At 41.5% G+C, this 8,430-nt stretch overlaps 1 long non-coding RNA gene across 6 annotated transcripts in view; it reads left to right on the top strand.

Moving 5' to 3' along the window:
• Nucleotides 1-5,921, top strand: part of LOC106816935 — an 11,336-nt gene extending 5,415 nt beyond the window's left edge. For all 6 annotated transcript variants that reach the window (XR_001394960.1, XR_001394963.1, XR_001394959.1 and 3 more), the window contains one exon: nucleotides 5,012-5,921. This is a non-coding gene — a long non-coding RNA (uncharacterized LOC106816935). The remainder of the gene's footprint in view (nucleotides 1-5,011) is intronic.
• Nucleotides 5,922-8,430: the final 2,509 nt, after the last annotated feature.

Consider the following 8,430-nt stretch of genomic DNA (forward strand, 5'->3'; position numbering starts at 1 on the left):
TGACAGAGAGAGGGGAAAGAGAGAGCGAACGAGCGAGCGAGAGAGGTGGAAAGATAGATAGACATGCAGAGAGAGAGAGAGAAAGAGAGAGAGCGAGAGACAGAGAGTGCGAGGGCGAGCGATTGACAGAGAGATGGGAAAGCGAGAGCGAACGAGCGAGCGAGAGAGGTGGAAAGATAGATGAATTGCAGAGAGAGAGAACGGAGAGAGAGGAGCGCAGAAGAACGGCGTCGAGCGGTGGGGAGGACCGAGCGGGGGGGAGACCATGGACAGACCTGCAGATAGAGAAAGGACGGAGAAAGAGAGCGGCAAGACAGGATGACGTGCTGAGAGCGAGCGAGCGACAGCAGAGGAGAGAGTGCGGAGCGAGCGAGGCCGCAGAGAAGGTGAGGGGGGGCGAGAGAGGGAGAGATAGTCACGACGAGCGAGAGAGACTCACGAGGAAGGGGGCGGTGGAGACGAGAGAGGGGAGGCTGAGCGAGGAAGGGAGAAGGAGGAGTGTGACGCAAGAGGAGAGCGGGCGGGAGAGCCGAGAGCCAGAGAACGGGAAAGATAGAGGAGAGAGAGAGAGGAGAGCGAGAAGAGGAAAGGGAGAGCTAGGATAGAGGAGTAGATGGATAGATAGGATAGAAGATAGAGTTCGAGTGAGAGAGGAGAGGATAGAGAGGATCTAGAAAAAGATTTCGAGCAGAGAGATAGCAGAAGGGAGGAGAGGAGGGAGGAGAGCGAGAGAGATATATATCACAGAGAGAGCGATGCAGACAGAAGGCGCAGGGCTGTGGCGGTCTCGAGGAGAGAGAGGAGATGGACTGAGCGAGAGAGAGAGAGAGACGAAGAAAAAGAAAACGAGGACCGAGAGGAGAGATGAGGAGAGGCGGAGACCTCACGAGAACAGACACCAGTGAGAGCGACATGCAGCGAGAGAGACGAAGAGGACGATGAGGCAGAGAGAGAAGATCGAGAGGAGAGAGCGAGGGCAGCGATGGAGGCAGAGCGACCGCGCCAGTGAGGTGAAAGAGAAAGGCAGAGGACGGAGAGGGGACGGAGAGGGGGCAGAGAGGAGGCAGAGAGAGAGGTGGAGAGAAAGGCAGGGAGCGCCAACGAGCAAGGTAAAGTGGGGAGAGCAAGATGGCAGAGAGGAGGCGGGAGGAACGGCAAGTAGGAGAGAGGGAACGCAGAGAAGAGAGAGGAGGAGGTAGAGAGGGAGAGAAGAGCGAGAGAAGCCCGGATCGCAAACACATTTGGTTTAAAACTTAAATCACCCCTAATTCCTGTGTTGATTTGCTATGTTATTGCGTATAGACACAAACGAGCATTTTATTATCTCCTTAGCCTTGCTCAGTTGTTCAACATTCAGAGGCATACGTTAAATGAATCACTCGTGACTCTGCGGGTCACGCCCCGTGACGCGGTTTCTCTCTTATCGCCAGGATATACTCACCGGTCAGTATACACGGTGGCCGAAGCGTCCCGCGTCCCCGTGTATTGTCGAATCACGCTAACGCGAGTAATTAATTCGTGCTCAAGTGAAGCTTCCGTAGCTGTTATAATTCATACTTAAATGCGATCGTTTACTCTAGGTTCTATCGCTTCCCTCTGTCTGGGTTATTGTTCAGTAATTTAGGTTAAAAGTACGCTACATATAAAGTTCTCATTGGTTTATCCCATTAGATTTATTAAGAAATGTTTAAAACTACGACTACTGGATTGATTACACGGACTCGCGTGGACGCCACCCAAGTGCACGTCTGATAAGTTGCGCCAAACACTTTTCAGCAGAGGGTACGACGAGGGTCGTCTTCTTATTGTATGTATTTAAGCAAAAGGATTGGCGGCCTAATTCTTAAATTGACATATAGGTATTTCCCGTTATATTTGGATAATTGTTCCTAAAATAAAATCGTGTCGGTTAATAGCAGTTAGACGGTATAAAATTAATTGCTCTTTGTGATTGCCTTCGGTTCTGTAACGTGCAAACTTGAATTGGATAATGCCACCGCAACTTTTTGTCAGACCGGGGGCTACCTCCTCGCCGCCTTGGTTGGCGTCCAGTCGTGGGATGTCTGGCGTCCCGTTCAAATTTGCGTAGCGTTGCATGGTGTCTCTTGTTAGCGCAAATTAAATTAGTATTCTGGGTCGACAAATCGTCGTGGGTATAGAGACCGATTTGTCGATGATATTACAGTAAGTACAGTTGTAGCGAGTGAAAATCTTAGAGTCTGACCTACTCCGCCACCTTTCATTCATTGTCATTCACTTCGGTTTACTTCAGGTGCCTATAAATGAGTTTCAAATAAAGCCAGCCCTACTGAGTTAACTTGAGGTATTCTGTTTCATTGCGTTATAGTTGCATAAGGATGCGTGCGTACCGTGTATTAGAATCCTAATACTTAGCGTAGTGTTATTAATCGCTAAAGTCTATATATCATGTCAGCTCTCTTAGATTCATTCTCTCGCATATTCTCCCCATTATTTTGCTGATATGTTCCACCGTGATATCAAATCGACGTGTGTTTAATTATTATGATATGCCGTGTTAACGCCACTTTACGCGGCTTTCATTTTAGAGTTTGAGGAACTAGCGGTAAAGAAACGCGCAGTTGTTAGTGACACGCGTTTAATTACTAGTCGCAGTCGCTGCAGTGTCCGCGTGGCCAAATCCTTGCCAGTAAGCGTGAACAGAAATAGGTCAACTGTTTCCTTTGCGGTTATAGCGTCGACTCTCTGTGACCGTGAAGGTGCGAACCAACTACTTTAAATTCACGGCTAACCTGGACACAGTAACCCAGTTTCCCACAAGCACTCATTGTTGCCGAGCGAAGTTGTAGGTGAAGGAAGTCACGTTGGACGTGGGAACTGTATTTTCAAAATAAGCCGCTATGTACACACGATTACACAACATCCTTGAGATTTTCAGCACAAAAGCAGGAAGCGAGGACGAGGGTAGGGTGTGCGTCCTGCACGCGCTTATTACGTGCATTAGTGATTGCAGACACGTCAATATCCAAGCTTCGTTGTTCGGTATAATTCGCATGTGTTTTTTTTCTGGCGAACATGTTCTCGGTACTTTGTATGTAATGCGACATCGCGTATGTCGCTCTCTGCACACAAATCGTGCAGATATACTGTCGGCGTCGTCGGAATGCGGTAAAAGCGAGGAGGCTGCATGTTTGCGGATCGCGGGAAAGCCGCGTATGCTCTGAAAGTGTAGTTAATTAGGTTTTGTGGAACAATCCATAGTTTTTCAATGTAGCTAATCTATATTTAAGGCCAGATGATAACTTGAAGTAACGATCGTCGTTGGAATGTCTCTGGTTAGGAACACCGTGCATTTTGTTACGGTAATGTAGATTAGTAGTAAAGTCGTAGCAGAATCTTTTGTTAAAGCTAGTCAGCCCACGAACCAAAGAGCAAGAGTTCAGTTGATATAAAGTGTGGCTAGTAATGTAACTATTATGTAAACTTGGAAATTAAAATGTGTATGTCAAAGCAAAATCGCGGGTTATCGTTATTTCAATGTTAATCTGTCAACTTGTTGTTTGGGGGAACCGCTGATAAATGCGTTTTATTTAGGTAAATATATAAAGTATCAATGTCAGTTCGGATACTGTTGCTATCGAGCTCACTGTGTATATTTCAGTGGTGACATATATCATAGGCGGTTGAAGGTGCAACGGATGTGCAAGAGGCGTGTCCCTTTAAATAAACACGTACCTACGTATGGGTGCCTACGCTCCATCTATATCATGCTGAGTACCATTAATACCATAGTGGAACGGTAGAGCGTTTTCCATTAACATCTGGGTGAATGGACTATAACGCGCGCAGAGTCATATCGCTGGGCTGATTGACGGTTTTCAGGAGAACTGCCTTGGCCGTAGCTAACTCATTTTGCCTGGAGGAGAAAGCATATAGTGTATTACGGACGCGTAATTCCTCTCCCTGTTTTTTCGCTCCTCTCCCATTCGCCTTCTCTTCAAGTTCTTTTTCCCTCAATATCGCTCTTTTACATCATATTCGAGCTCTATGCCTGTTTTTCCAACGCACGCACACACATACACGCGCGCGCCCAGGTTTCTCTCTCACTTGTTTCCTTGCTTTCATTCTCGCTCATGGTAGGTATCGCACACGACATCAATAGTACGGTTGATTACTACGTTTCATTGCTCACTATCTATAATATATCTATATTATTTTATTTAATCTATAAATAAATATATATATATATTTATTTATTTATTTATATAATATATGTAGCCTGTCAGATCAAAACATGCTGTAGGACCTCAATGTTCATTCTGAGTTATAGGTGATTTTTCACCTAAAAGTAGTAAAAAGCCGATTTTTTTTTGTCGTAAATACCTTTAGTAGTTATCCATGTTCGATGTCACATCAATAAAACTGGCCAAAAGTCTGTCTTTTTGTGTTTATTTGCGTGTCCAAAAAGTACGGATTTCCAAAAAGTTTGCATAATTTTTGCTGCTAGCTAAAATTGACCTAAATCCGCAATAAATTGTCCGATTTCGTTGATTTGAAAAGTGGTGGATTGGAAATGTTCTAATCTATTGAGTGACATTTGTTGCATAATTATTGAACCTTTCAGACTGCAAAGCGAGTTGTTTCTGCAAAGATTTTTGTGTATCAATTTCTATACACACAATGTTTTAATTAACCTAATTAATTACCTGAATTACTTACCTTAACTGTAAGCTACCATTTTCGTACTTCATACAGTGGATGGTTATTATGTCTGGTACGTGCATGCAAAAATTCATGTGTCTAGCTCAATGGGAAGATATTTTTTCAGATTTTTGTCCAAATGAAGGCCAAATGAAAACAAAAAGAGAGAGAGAGAGAGAGAGAGAACGCGCGCGCGCGAGAGAGAGCCCGCGACAGAGAGGGGCGGGTAGATAAAACTGCACAAACTTCATTGTCGGTCGCAACTGATCCGTCATCCGCCTTTCGTTGTCGAATTTCATATTAATTTTATGCACATAAAATATTTTTCCAGTGCCAATCGCCGCGCCGTAAACGGATAAACATGCAGAGGACACGGAGAATCGACACGTTTTCGAAGCAACGTCGAGCAGCCAGCGATTCAGTGGTTACCGGAGGGTACGACCTGAGTTTGGAGATACTATCAGGAGTTGATAATAGAGATCTCTATTATCCACTCCTGATACTATTTGTACTGATCTCATCACGTAAAGTAGAACGTCTTCTTGTAGACAGCTACCCGACATTTCGTCAGTGATTTGACTGGTCAGTGGGATGCCAATGACGACGACAATTGCAAGCGGGCTATGATAAACGCGTTGTTAACTAGCTATATTCTCTTTACAAACATTTTACATCCATAATATATTTCTTTAATTTTTATTCTTTAAATATTATTAGAGGATATATTGGTTAAATTAAAGCATGAATGCGTGATTAAAAGCTTTGAGTAAAACCACCAATGTATATCAATTGTAAATGGAACTTTAAACTAAAAATAGTGGTTGTAAAACACTTTTCGCCTTATGGTAAAATAATACATCGGTCAGCCTTTATAAACTAATGTCGTTACAAATTTCATAGATAAATAATATATTTGATCTAGTTAATATTCCTCTGTCACTGGTAAGTCATATTTCTGAACATGTGCTCTCAAACATCCCCCGTGATTTTCAGAGTATGATGTGTACGCCTGCGGGCCACTGTCAAAACCTTTGCAAAGGAATTTACTTCAGATGTTCCTGACAACGGTCCCCTGAATAATTATATACTCGCGTTTTTATATTTGTTATTAATTTACATATATTATAATTACGTACATTTATTACGTTATTTCGTTATATTGAAGTCCACGCGCGTGCGTATTAGCACATGCTTTCACGATTGAAATACCTTCTAATAAATATACTCTTAACTAAAAATTTTGAGGTACTTTTTATATGATGGCGATTATTTAAAAAATGTTCACAATAATTTGTAAAAAAACTACATATTTCAGTAAATAGTAAAGTGGTAGGATAATACAGTGCAGTGAATCGCTGGTTGCGGTGCTTGCAATCTCCGCATGTAGAGTAGAATAAACTAGAGCAGTAGAGTACAGTGCAATAGAGCAGTAGAGCAATATAGTAGAGTAGAGTACAGTGCAGTAGAGCAGCAGAGTAGTATAGTAGAGCAGTAAAGCAATAGAGTACAGTGCAGTAGAGCAGTATGGTAGAGCAGAGTAGAATGCAGGAGTTGTTGTTGCGTGGACCTTGAGACTGACCTTGATCAATTTTCCCATTTCTAACATTTCCCGTGGCCTTGAGGTCAAGGCCATGGCCTTGAGTTCAAGGCCATTACATTTTACAATTTTTACAATTTTCCGTGGCCTTGAATTCAAGGCCATGGCCTTGGGCTCAAGGCCATTACATTTTACAATTTTACAATTTCTACATAACTAGGCCAAGGCCATAGCCTTGAGCTCAAGGCCATATCCTTGAGCCATTTTCAAAATGTTTACCTCACTGGTCATGGTCAAGTTGTGTTTACATTTCACCATCATCTAACAACATCTCGAAAATATCTTACCGTAATATTTGACAAGATTTGAACCCGGATATTTTGAGTACCAGCCCAGCACGATACGCTAGCCCCCAAACTTACCATTCTTTATATTTTCAGAAAGAATCTATGTGTTAAATTTTACTCAACAAGAGTTTTAAAATATTTTACGAAGTTACCTCACAAGAATTGAACCCGGGACAACCCGGTCCTATTCCAACGTGTAACGCACACGCCTAAACTTACAATTTCTGAGTGGTTCAGGTCTGATGTGTGTTACGTTTTCGTTTAATAGCAAGAAAAGTCAACATAGAAGTCATTGCCGAGCATAGATTTGACGCGGAAATGTTCATTTATGAACGAGATAGAAATTCTTGTACAGTTCTTTCCGCGCAAACAATTATGCTTGATTGAACCGCGATATATTTATTATTGTTTATACTAACAATAATAATAATTTATAATACAGTCGTTCGACGCTAATTAATCGAAGCAATATCCCTTCAAACATGGATTCACACAGTAAAATATGTAGTACTCGCCTTTGGTTTGCTTGTCCGCAAAAACGAATAGGTATGGCCAAATAAATTAAATTTTAAAGAAATACTACATTATTTGTGTATATGCTTTAGGGGAAGCTAGAACTAACCGCACTAGAAAAGAATATATTTGAGAGCATATGTACGCCGAAACGGGACGTTTATATTATACGAGTTATTTGTAATAATAAAACTGCGCCTATAGTTTTACCACCCCCTAATTAATATTAAGCCACAGTGACGAGTAATAAACAGTAGATCCAAACAGCAACTGCGGGGCATCAACATCGAAGATTAGTACTTGTTTTTAAAATAATTTCAAAAGGAAACATTTTGAACTAGAACAAAACGCGGATAAGGGGGCTTTTTATCCCTCCCACAGGTAATTAATTACATATTTTATTGAGTTCACTCCCTCTGTAACAACTAACAAAATTACTAACAACAAAAAACAAACCATTAACAAATATCGTCGATGTGATGATTATTTTAAAACCGATGTGAAAGGAAGAAACAATTTAATCACGTACATGGCACGCTTGGGGCATATACTGGAAAATAACCATTCCAAACGAACAAGTCAATGGGAAAAAGGGATTGACATAAAGGAATTTACGGGGTACGTTTTTTGTAAAACTAATTACTGAAACGTTAAACATGTGTATATATATATAATGTGTGTGTATATATATATATATATATATATATATATATACATACATATCTTGGGTATTTAAATGTAGTTATGTTGATAGTATTAGTAGTACAAGGGACGACACGAACATATGTAACTGAACGTATCGTGAAATTAACCGTGTGTATTTCTGGTGATAGGGTTAGCGCGAAAACATTTGTTCTCGCATCAGGCTAACATGTCATGGAACACTCGCACATCATTCTTTTCACTAACGTGCACCAACCTGCATTTCAAATTAGATTGTTTACATGTCAAGAAAACTAGCACGTGATTTTTGCTTTCGCGAGACCAGAACCACAGACTAACGGATACAGATATCCCTTAGTCTGTGCCAGAACCCTGTCTCTACAGGTTAGTTACATTTATATATACATAATCATATAGTATATTACGGACGCAAAGTTTCTCTCCCTATATTTTTGGTCCCCTCTCCATCGGTTTCCCTTTTTTCCATTGCACTCTTACTTTTTCTCTCACTGTTTATCTTCCCCCACATTTCGCGCTGACTGGACTCTGCAATATCTTATCAGAGCATATAAATCACGGTGATTTATATGCTCTGATCTTATGCAAGGAACATCAGCAAGTGCTGCCATCTATTGGTAGTTTTAGTTGTAACGCGCACAACAACCGACGCACACGTCTGCGGCTAACTAA

This window comes from Priapulus caudatus, unplaced genomic scaffold (genome assembly GCF_000485595.1).
Source record: "Priapulus caudatus unplaced genomic scaffold, Priapulus_caudatus-5.0.1 Scaffold33, whole genome shotgun sequence".
Classification (NCBI taxonomy): domain Eukaryota; kingdom Metazoa; phylum Priapulida; class Priapulimorpha; order Priapulimorphida; family Priapulidae; genus Priapulus; species Priapulus caudatus.